This window comes from Homarus americanus, unplaced genomic scaffold (assembly GCF_018991925.1).
Source record: "Homarus americanus isolate GMGI-L3 unplaced genomic scaffold, GMGI_Hamer_2.0 scaffold16712, whole genome shotgun sequence".
Lineage (NCBI taxonomy): Eukaryota > Metazoa > Arthropoda > Malacostraca > Decapoda > Nephropidae > Homarus > Homarus americanus.
In genome coordinates, this window is record NW_024757794.1 from 4,674,799 (window position 1) to 4,687,320 (window position 12,522).

The window sequence follows — 12,522 nt, forward strand, 5'->3', positions numbered from 1 at the left end:
TGGTCCACGACTCCTGGTCCAGACACCTGGTCCATGACACCTGGTCCACGACACCTGGTCCACCCTGGTCCACACTTGGTCCACGACACCTGGTCCACACCTGGTCCACGACACCTGGTCCACACACCTGGTCCATGACACCTGGTCCACGAAACCGGTCCACGACCAACTGGTCCATGACACCTGGTCCACGACACTCCCAATAGTCCACGACACCGGTCCACGACACCGGTCCATTTATACCCGGTCCACACAACGGACCAACACCTGGTCCATGACACCTGGTCCACGACACCTGGTCCATGACACCTGGTCCATGACACCTGGTCCCACGACACCTGGTCCACGACACCTGATCCATGACACCTGGTCCATGACCTGGTCCACGACACCTGGTCCATGACACCTGGTCCACGACCTGGTCCATGACACCTGGTCCACAACACCTGGTCCACTGACACCTGGTCCACACTTGTCCACACTCTGGGCATCCACGACACCTGGTCCATGACCTGGTCCACGACACCTGGTCCACACCCGGTCCACACACCTGGTCCACACACCCGGTCCACGACACCCGGTCCATGACACCTGGTCCACGACACTTGGTCCACGACACCTGGTCCACGACACCCGGTCCACGACACCCACGACACCTGGTCCACGACACCCGGTCCACGAACCTGGTCCACGACACCTGGTCCACGACACCGGTCCAGACACCTGGTCCATGACACACCTGGTCCATGACACCTGATCCACGACACACAGTCCACGACACCTGGTCCATGACACACGGGTCCATGACACCTAGTCCACGACACTGGTCCATGACACCTGGCCCCATGACACTCACTCATGACACCTGTCCACGAACCGGTCCAACACTTGTCCCATGACACCTGGTCCATGACACCTGGTCCACAAACCTGGTCCATAGACACCAGTCCACTACACCGGTCAGTAAGTGGTATGAAGGCAGTTGTATTGATAGACGAAGTAAGTGTTGTAAGTGACAGTGTGAAGTGTCAGAAGATCATAAAGTAAAGGTCAGTGGTCATGTATAAGGATAGTGCTGTAAGGATTGGTGGTAAGTGGGGGTGCCAAGGTTGTAAGTGACGGTATCAAAGTAGGCCAGTGGTGGCGGTGGGGAAAGTGTCTCTGTCAGGTGATGCGTGGTGCTGTAAGTGATGGTGGTAAAGTTGTGGCTGTAATGACGGTGGTAAGTGGTTAGTCCCTGTATTGTAGGATGGTGAAAGTGCGGGCTGGTGGTGGTGTCATGATGGTGGTGGGTGCTGTGGCTTGTGTGATGGTGGTAAGTGATAGTCTGCATTGTGGTGATGGTGTGTGCTGTGATGGTACAGATAGCTACAGGGTGACGGTGTGGGATATTTTGGTGGCATTGACCACTGCACACACACACACACACACACACACACACACACACACACACACACACACACACACACACACACACACACACACACACACACACACACACACACACACACACACACACACACACACACACACACACATCACCCCCTGGTTGTTGTGGTGGACACGTTAAGGCTACAATTCTGGCAGGTGTCTGGCTTGCAGATAAAGTTGGTAATGATTGTGGTCATAACTGAGGCAGCGGTGAATGTAAGGTGTCGTGAAACACTGAGGGTTGTTGAGGTGAGCAGCCCACACACTGGCAGGTAGAGTGATGGTGGAGAGAAAAAAAAAAAAAAAGAGAGAGAGAGAGAGAGAGAGAGAGAGAGACTCTGCCATTGCCCACACTCTAGTCCCGTTACGAGAGATTATATGTTCACTATGACAAGCTGCCTGCATGATATTTCAGGCCGCTTGCATGACTCTCATAAATCCCCCTCTCACCTTCATCACTGTCTTTCTCACCCTGTATTACTGTCTTCCCACCCTGCATCACTCTCTCTCACCTGTATCGCTGTCCCCTCCAACCTGCATCACCGTCTCCCCCAACCCCAAAATCACCGTCCTCCTCAACCCCTGCACTCCTCCCAACCTGCATCACCGTCTCTCAACCCTGCACACCGTCCTCCCCACCCTGCATCACTGTCCCACCCTGTACTTCACCTGTCTCTCTCACCCTGCATCACTAACTCTCCCCCCTGCATCACTGTCTCTCACCCTGCATCACTGTCTCTCCCACCTGTATCACTGTCTCTCTCACCCCTGATCACTGTCTCCAACCCCTGTATCACCGTCTCTCCCACCCCATACTCACTGCCCCCACCCAGTACACTGCTCACCCTGTATCAAATCTCTCTACCCAACTGCATCACTTTCCTCCCCACCCCTGTATCACTGTCTCTCCAACCTGTATCACTGTCTCTCCACCCTGCATCAACTGTCTCACCCTGTATCACTGTCTCCCTCTCAACCCTACACATCACTGTTTCTCCCCACCCCATAACTGTCTCCCTCACCCCCTGCATCACCATCTCTCCTCACCCTGCATCACTGTTTCTCCACCCTGTACTACTGGTCTCTCTACCCCTGTATCACTGTTTCCTCTCAATTCTGCATCATCATTCCTCTCAATTCCTGTATCACTGTCTCTCCCACCCTGTATCACTGTTCCTCTCACCCTGTATCACTGTCTCCTCACCCTGTATCAATGTCTCTCACCCCTGTATCACTGTCTCCTGCATCACTGTCTCTCCCCACCCTGTATCACTGTCTCACCCTGCATCACTGTCTCTCTCACCCCTGTATCACTGTCTCTCCTCACCCTGTATCACTGTCTCCTCACCCCACTGTCTCTCTCACCCTGTATCACTGTCTCTCCTGCCCACCCTGTATCACTGTCTCTCCTCACCCTGCATCACTGTCTCTCTCACCCTGTATCACTGTCTCCCACCCTGTATCACTGTCTCTCCCACCTGTATCACTGGGTCTCTCTCACCCTGTATCACTGTCTCTCCTCACTCTGCATCAATTGTCTCAACCCTCACTGTCTCTCACCCTGCATCAACTGTCTCTCTCAACTGCATCACTGTCTCTCTCCACCCTGTACCACCATCCTCCTGACCCCATCACTGTCTCTCACCCTGTATCACTGTCTCTCCCACCCTCTGCATCACTGTCTCTCTCACCCCATCACTGTCTCTCCACCCTGCACCACTGTCTCTCCCAATCTCTGCATCACTGTCTCCACTGTATCACTGTCTCTCTCACCTGTATCACTCAATCTCTCTACACCTGTAACACTGTCTCCCCACCCCAGACACTGTCTCTCTCACCCTGTACTGTTTCTCTCACCCTGTATCACTGTCTCTCTCACCCTGCATTACTGTCTCCCCTCACCCCTGCATCACTGTCTCTCCACCCTGCATCACTGTCTCTCTCACCCTGTATCACTGTTCTCCTCACCCTGACCACTGCCCTCTCACCCTGTATCAATGTCTCCTGACCCTGCATCACTGTCTCCTACCCTGGGTATCAATGTCTCTCTCACTCCCTATCACTGTCTCCTTACCCTGTATCGTCTCTCTCAATTCTGTATCAATGTCTCTCTCAATCTGAATCACTGTACTCTCACCCTGTATCACTGTCTTCAATTTGCATCACTGTCTCTCACAACCTGTATCACTGTTCTCTCACCCCGTATCACACTTCCCCCTTTTTTTTACCACGTTTAGAGGGAACCGATGAATTCTCCCTGACCTGACTGATAGATGTGTGTTTGGCGTGTGAAGGTTGTACTCCTGACTGACTGATGGATGTGTTTGTGTATACAAATTCTGACCTGACTGATGGATGTGTTTGGTGTGTGAAGGTTGTATTTTAAAGTGGGGTTTGTCTGTAGGAAGGAATTTTCTTAGTTACAGCTTGTATATTCCTTCAAGTCTAAAGGAAGTGTTCCAGAAGCTGCTTACTCCCACAATGAAACGTTCACACACACACACACACACACACACACACACACACACACACACACACACACACACACACACACACACACACACACACACACACACACACACACACACACACACACACACACACACACACACACACACACACACACACACACACACACACAGTAATGGAAGAGGTTTACCACCAACTGACCAACCATCTTCTGTCCAGGCGGGTGTTAATCCGTCCACCCTGGAACAACAGTGGTCGGGCACACTACACCATAAATAACACAACACCACATAGCAGGTGAGAGTACAGTGACACAATGTGAGGTCCCTCATGTCAACACCTACGGACTAGTTACTACACCACGTGGCTCTGTGACATCACACAGTATGGCAAAGACCAGCCTGGGCCATCAACTGTAAACTAATTGTATGTTCATGTTCCTTCTGCCTTTAATGGCTTTTGTTAAACGACCCACCCACCCCATGTCTTTGTTAGTAATAAGTCATTTATATCCAATAGATATTTTCAGCCTTCAGACTGCTGAACTTTTCCAATAACCAATTATTATTATTATTATTATATTATTATTATTAGTATTGTTATTATTATTATTATTATTGTGCACACTCACACATACTCACACGCGCGCACTCTTCTATCTATCTATCTGTCTATCTATCTGTCTCCAACACACCTGTAATAAACCACAGAATTAGAGTAACGTTGTTTATTTACCATTCACTAGATCTCTGTAATGGTGGACTTGTCTATGTGTGTGAAGGGTTGTTGGTCTGTCAGGGCCGTGTGGCTCCTGATGTGCAGTGTTGTAATGGTGAAGCGTGTTGTTGAACCTCTCTAGCTGGTGAACCTCTCTGGCTTGAATCTCTCCCTGATTGATGAATCTCCCTAGTTGTTGAACCTCTCCCTAGCTGGTGAATCTCTCTGTTGTTGAACACCTCTCTAGCTGGTGAATCTCTCTAGTTGATAAATCTCTCCCCTAGTTGTTGAACCTACCCTGGCTGGTGAACTCTCCTAGTTGATGAATCTCTCCTGGTTGTTGAACCTCCCTAGCTGGTGAATCTCCTCTGTTGGTGAATCTCTCCTGGTTGGTGAACCTCTCCTAGCTGGTGAATCTCTCCTAGCTTTGTTGAACCTCTCCCTAGCTGTAATCTCTCTCGTTGAAATCTCTCTAGATTGATGAATCTCTCCTGGTTATTAGCCTCTCCTGCTGGTGAACCTCTCCTAGCTGGTGAATCTCTCCCTAGCTGGTGAATCTCTCCTAGTTGATGAATCTCTCCTGGTTGTTGAGATTCTCCTAGTTGGTGAACCTCTCCTAGCTAGTGAACCTCTCCCTAGCTGGTGAGACTCTCCTGGCCTGGTAAATCTCTCCTAGCTGGTGAACCTTCCTAGTTGGTGAACCTCTCCTGCAGTGAGCCTCTCCTAGTTGGTGAACCTCTCCTGGATGATGAATCTCTCCAATGGACTCTCTGCTGGTGAACCTCTCTCTGTACACAGAACCTCTCCTAGTTGTTGAATCTCTCTCCTGGTTGATGGATCTCTCCTGGATTGTTGAACCTCTCTAGCTGGTGAACCTCTAGCTGGTGAATCTCCCTAGCTGGTAGATCTCTCCAGTTGATGAGTCTCTAGCTGGTGAACCTCTCCTGGTTGGTGACACTCTCCTAGTTGGTAGATCTCTCCTAGTTGGTGAAACCCTCCTAGCTGGTGAACCTCTCTCACCTCCCTAGCTGGTGAACCTCTCTAGAATCTCTCCAAACCCCCCCAGACCCTCTCCTCTGGTGAACCTCTCTGGCTGGTGAGCCTCTCTAGCTAAGAATCTCTCCTAGCTGGTGAACTGCCTCTCTCCTAGCTGGTGAACCTCTCTGGTTGGTGAACCTCTCCTAGCTGGTGAACCTCTCCTGGTTGGTGAACCTCTCTAGTTGATGAACCTCTCCTGGCTGGTGAACCTCCTCCTGGCTGGTGAACCTCTCCCTAGCTGAGTGAACCTCTCCTGGTTGATGAATCTCTCCTAGTTGTTGAATCTCTCCTAGTTGGTGCCTCTCCTGGCTTGAGCCCCCCTAGATCCCCTAGCTGGTGAACCTCCTGCTGGTGAACCTCTCCTGGCTGATGAATCTCTCCTGGTTGTTGAATCTCCCTGGTTGGTGACTCTCCTGGCTGGTCCTCTCTAGTTGTTAACTCTCTGGTGGGACCTCTCTACGTGAACCTCTCCCTAGCTAGTGAACCTCTCCTAGCTGGTGAGCCTCTCCTGGATTGATGAAACCTCTCCTAGTTGATAATCTCTCCTAGTTGGTGACCTCTAGCTGGTGAACCTCTCGCCTAGTGAACCTCTCCTAGCTGGTGAAACCTCTCCTGGCTGGTGAACCTCTCCTAGCTGGTGAATCTCTCTAGCTGAGGTGAGGCCTCCTGGTTGTTGAACCTCTCCTAGCTAATGAACCTCTCCTAGCTGGTGAACCTCTCTAGTTGGTGAACCTCTCCTGGTTGTCATACTCTCATGGCTGGTGAACCTCTCTAGCTAGTGGGCCCCTGGCTGGTGAACCCTCCCTAGCTGTGAACCCTCCTAGCTGGTGAACCCTCCTGCTGATCCTCCTGGCTGGTGAACCCTCCTGGCTGGTGAACCTCTCCTGGCTGGTGAACCTCTCCTAGCTGGTGAACCTCCTAGCTGGTGAACCTCTCCTAGCTGGTGAACCTCTCCTAGCTGGTGAATCTCTCCTAGCTGGTGAACCTCTCCTGGTTAGTGAACCTCTCTAGCTGGTGAACCTCTCCTAGCTGGTGAACCTCTCCTGGTGAGTGAACCTCTCCTAGTTGATGAATCTCTCACAAGCTGGTGAGCCTCTCCTGGCTGGTGAACCCTCTGGCTGGTGAACCCTCCTAGCTGGTGAGACCCTCCTAGCTGGTGAACCTCTCCTAGCTGGTGAATCTCCCTGGCTGGTGGAGCCACTCCTAGCTGGTGAACCCTCCTAGCTGGTGAACCTCTCCTAGCTGGTGAGACCCTCCCTGGCTGGTGAACCTCTCTGGCTGGTGAATCTCTCTGGCTGGAGAACCCTCCTACGGTAGACCTCTAGCTGGTGAACCCTCCTAGCTGGTGAGCCACTCTAGCTGGTGAACCCTCCTAGTTGGTGGAACCCTCCCTGGCTGGTGGGAACCTCTCCTGCTGGTGAACCTCTCCTAGCTGGTGAACCCTCCTAGCTGGTGAACCCTCCTCTGGCTGGTGAACTCTCTAGCTGGTAGACCACTCCTGGCTGGTGAACCTCCCCTGGCTGGTGAACCTCTCCTAGCTGGTGACCTCTCCTAGCTGAGTGAACCTCTCCTGGCTGGTGAACCTCTCTGGCTGGTGAACCCTCCCCTAGCTGGTGAACCTCTCTGGCTGGAGTGAACCCTCCTGCTGGCCAGACCATCTCCTCTGGTGAACCCTCCTGGCTGGTGAACCCTCCTAGCTGGTGAACCCTCCTGGCTGGTGAACCACTCCTAGCTGGTGAACCCTCTCTGGCTGGTGAACCCTCCTGGCTGGTGAGCCTCTCCTGGCTGGTGAACCTCTCTGGCTGGGGTGCTCTCCTGGCTGAGAAACCTCTCTAGCTGGTGAACCTCCTAGCTGGTGAACCCTCCTAGCTGGTGAACCCTCTCCTGGCTGGTGAACCTCTCCTGGCTGGTGAACCCTCCCCTGGCTGGTGAACCTCTCTGGCTGGTGAACCACTCCTGGCTGGTGAACCCTCTGGCTGGTGTAACCCTCCTGGCTGGTGAACCCTCCCTGGCTGGTGAACCCTCCTAGCTGGTGAGCCCCTCCCTAGCTGGTGGAGCCTCTCCTAGCTGGTGAACCTCTCCCTGGCTAGTAAACCTCTCTGTGGTGAACCTCCTCCTGGCGGTGAACCTCTCCTGTGGTGAACCTCTCTCCTAGTGCCTGTGGTGAACCCTCTAGCTAGTGAACCTCTCCTAGCTGGTGAACCCTCCCTGGCTGGTGAGGACACTGCAGGGCAGGGCAGGACAGCAGGCAGGCTTCATTGTTCGCGCGGAAGATGGTGTTTAGTGAACCATCGACGAGGAGGAGTCCCCATTTACTCTCTCCCCTCTCCATCCCAACCCTTCCTCCCTCCCTTACCCCACCTTCCCCCTTCCTCTCCCTTACCCACCTTCCCAACCCTTCACTCTCTCCTTACCCACCTTCCCAACCCCTTCACTCTCACCCTCTTCCCAACCCTTCCTCTCCCTTACCCACCTTCCCAACCCTTCACTCCTCCCCCTACCTTCACCCTTCCTCTCTCCCTTCCCACCTCCCAGCCCTTATCCTCCCTACCCTTCCCAACCCTTCACTCCTCCCTTACCCACCTTCCCAACCCTCACTCTCCCCTTACCCCACCTTCCCAACCCTTCCTCCCTCCTTACCCACCTTCCCCAACCTTCCTCTCCCCCTTACCCACCTTCCCCTATCTCCTCCTTACCCACCTTCCCAACCCCTTCACTCTACCCTTACCCACCTTCCCAACCCCTTCCTCCCTCCCTTACCCACCTTCCCACCCTTCACTCTCCCCTTACCCACCTTCCCCAACCCTTCACTCCCTCCCTACCCCACCTTCAACCCTTCACTCCTCCCCTTACCCACCTTCCTAACCCTTCACTCCTCCTTACCCACCTTCCTAACCCCTTACTCCCTCCACCCCACCCCAACCCTTCACTCTCCCACTTACCTTCCCAACCATTCACTCTCCCCTTACCCCACCTTCAACCCTTCCACTCCTCCTTACCCACCTTCAACCCTTCCTCCCCCTTACCCACCTTCCCACCCTTCACTCCCTCCCTTACCCTTCCCCAACCCTTCACTCCCTCCCTTACCCACCTTCCCCAACCTTCTCCCTCCCTTACCCACCTTCCTAACCCTTCACTCCCTCCCTTACCCACCTTAACCCTTCACTCCCTCCCTACCCACCTTCCCAACCCTTCACTCTCCCCCTTACCCACCTTCCTAACCCTTCACTCCCCTCCCTTACCCACCTTCCCTAACCCTTCACTCCCTCCCTACCCACCTTCCCAACCTTACTCTCCCCCTACCCACCTTCCCAACCCTTCCACTCTCCCCCTCCCCCACCTCCCCAAGTCTTCTTACACCTCCCCACCTCCCTCCCCCACACACACACAGGTCCCTGACAAGCACCGGCTCATTGAACACAGTCAAACTCCAAACATCAAAATATATCGAGATGAACTCCTCGTCTCTCTCAACAAACTCGCTCTAATATAATCACAGAACCGGCCTGGCATTCACTGTGACAGGCGCTCAACTCTGGCCTGTGTGGCGGGGTGTACAGCTGTCGTCCACTGCCTCGCTAACAACACATCGCCTCTGGAATATATGATGGTATCTTCCTTTGAAGCTGGAGGCACACAGCACAGCTTGGACGGTATTGTTGTCCTGTGAATAACATGGCAAAGGGACAGGTAAACATGCGAGTGCTCTCCTGTGTTGTATACGGGTGATGCTTTGTTGGTAACTCCTGACTTATGGCGCCCCACCTGTCAGGGAACACTACTACTACTACACTACTGTTATTTCTACTACTACTATTACTATTACTACTACTCGTGCCATACCCACTTAAACTATATTACCACTATTACCTCTACTACTACCACCATTCCTACCACTACCCCTGTCATCACCACCACCACCACCACTACTGCTGCTACTTTTTTAAAAGCGTGGCCTCCAGCCTCCCCCAATAGCCACACCTTCGCCGCCATTTTATTACCTTAATATTGAATATCCTAATACATAAGTAGCTACCCTAGCTATGTTGAGTTAGTTGAGCCGCAGATCTATGTGGCATTCAGTGACTGTAGCCTCATAGTCAATATCTGCAACTGTTGTCGGCTTTGGGGCCGAAGCTCTCCTTCCCCTGAGGCAGAGCAAAGCCGACCCAAGGAGAGAGAAGGACAGTCGCCATCTCATCCAGGCTGTAACATAACTTCTGGGATGCTGCTTCTGTTCGGATATCACCTTCGCGAGTCTGGCGTAGAAGCATCTTGCACTTGGTCCCATCCCACCAGAGGTTGTGAACACTAGAGGAGTGAAGCTGCCTTGATCAACGTTCTGAATTCTCTCCCCGTATGCCCTCATCTTGTCGTTCTCGTTCCTACTGTGTGCAACATCGAGAGCTAAGTTACGGTGACATGCGGCCATGGGATCAAAAATCCTGATGTCGAAGAAGGCTCGCTGTCCCCGCGTCCAGAATCCTCAAGCACTGACGTCAACAAGGGCTTCGTTGGATGTGTTTGAAGTCCTATGTTGGAAAATCTCACCGTCCAATGGAAGGATGGGTCGGTTCTACCCTGACATCACGGCAGATACTACTACTACTACAAGCAGGTTCTCTTCCTTACTACCTAGCTTAAGAACAATAAAGTCATGAATCCGACGAAAGTGCTTGAAAGATTATTGGCTGACGTCACGCTGCAGTGACCAGTCCTATGCGCTACAACGGCATGCTCACTGTGTCGTTTTGGGGAAGAGGAAGTCATTTACCTCCTCTACTTCCCCTGCAACGTCCTCCTACACCCCTGCCGGTCCTCCTGCACCCCTGCCGGTCCTCCTGCACCCCTGCCGGTCCTCCAGCACCTCTTGTCTCTCACCGGGTGGCACTAAAATACGGTGTTGTTGCAGGATCCTCGTACACGACTCTGCACTTAAGGCTTGATGCTGTCAGGGATTTTATGTATAATTCCGTCTGTTAAGGAGCAGTTCCACTGACGCTCCTCCCCGGCCATCCTTTGCCCCGTCCCCGGTCCTGTCCCACCCCGCCCCCGCCCCGCCCCGCTCCGCTAAGTGTAGCTTCAGTAGCCCGCGGAGGACGTCCTCTCGGCTTAATGTTTACCGTCATACCTCTCAGTGGAATTGGTACGTTTGGTCCAGACAACTTCTAAAACGTTTTCCTCGTAGGGGATTTTTAGAACGTTTCTCCGTCAGGTCTGTGTGAGGACAACTTTTTCTCCTCTTAAGAAACAGTCTCGGCTGCTGTTACCAAAAATACATTTTTTGAATCACGCGAAGATCAGACACCCCAACTTATTTCACTTGAAGATTAACTACCTTAACCTAACCACCCTAACCCCCCAGGTGGCGTTAGGGTGGTTGTTTTTCAGGTGAAACAAGCTAGGGTGCCAAATTTTCACGTGATCCCATTATTTTTCTTCTCTCCTTTTGGTGCAACAGGGTTGTGTGCTGCCAGGCGTGTCGTGTATGTCTTTATTTCCTCCGTGTTATCCCATTAGTGTCGAGTTACGGTTGGTTTAGGAGGCAGGTGTAGGTGAAAGAGTAAGGGCGTGCGGCAGTAGAATAGTGGCCGTGACAGCCTCTGGGCTCACAGGGAATACCTGAGTATTGACATTACCGCTCTCAAACACTCGCCACTACCTCCACTCCTCGCCTGTAAAATGTTTAGAAGTTTGTCGGATGTTGTGTAGCTGGCACTGTGTGTGTGGCACCCCGGCACTGTTGGCCTGTAGCAGGGAAGGTCAGGCCAGTTGAGGCAGGGAGTGGCAGCGGTGGTGATGAGAGACAGCAGCGACGAAAAGATCTCCCGTTAGGGGGAGACATGGCAGTAAGTGAGGCACTGTGTCTGGGTCGCTTCAGGCAGCTGCTCACTGGCGTCCGCATCACTTTCGTGTTGACGAATCTGATCGGCCGAGTGGAAATCTCTCGGCAAGATAAATAGGTTGGACGTGGAGTGTTTGTTTACCGGTAGTCGAGCACGGAAGCTGCCCAGCTGTGTCAGGGGCAGCTCTCCTGGAGGGCCGGGCGGGCTGGCAGGGGCGGGGTCTCAGCATAGTCATTTACCAGTACCTGATGACAAGGTTTGCACGGCTACATGCTCGACATATACAGTACAGTTACTGAGGTGGTAGAGTATTAACCTGTCACTTGTCGTGTCTGTACTGTAGCTATTTTTGACCTTTGGTGAAGTTCCGATCAGTGAAGTTTCCATCATCTGTTGGAGTTCATTGATTGTTGACAGCTTCTCAAGGTTACATACTTGTTATAGTCTTTATAGAGTTAATTAGTATTTCAATTTATCTTACGCCACTCGTGTTGTGGATATTTCTGGCTTGTTTACAAATTCCAGGAAGGGACGCTCACCAGCCCTCCAGCAGCCGCCGACAGCATTTCAAGGTCACTTACCCACGAAATTTACCCATTTTAGAGGTAAATTTACCATCCTTTTGCCTAATTGACGTCTAACACTTTTATCTGTGACTTTTCCACCTTTGCTGAAGACCTGAAAGGGAGTGTTTTAACCCCCTGTTACCGTCCACAAGTTGTTGACACCAGGACGGGGTTAGTTGGAGAGTGTGACGACCAGTGTGTGTCCGTCACCACGTCTGTCACTCACCCGTTTTATATACTGTATATTTCTTCACTGATAATATTTGTCACTCTGTAATTTTGGATTTATTTCATGCATACAAACTTTAATTACAGAGCGTTTCATGTGCCAGGTAAACATATTTGGATCATTCATAGGCGGTGATTCAGCCTTTAAAAAAAATATGTCCGGTTGTAAAATAGCGAAAGCGGAGTTATGAATATATATGCGAATTTTGTGATGATTGAATTATTAT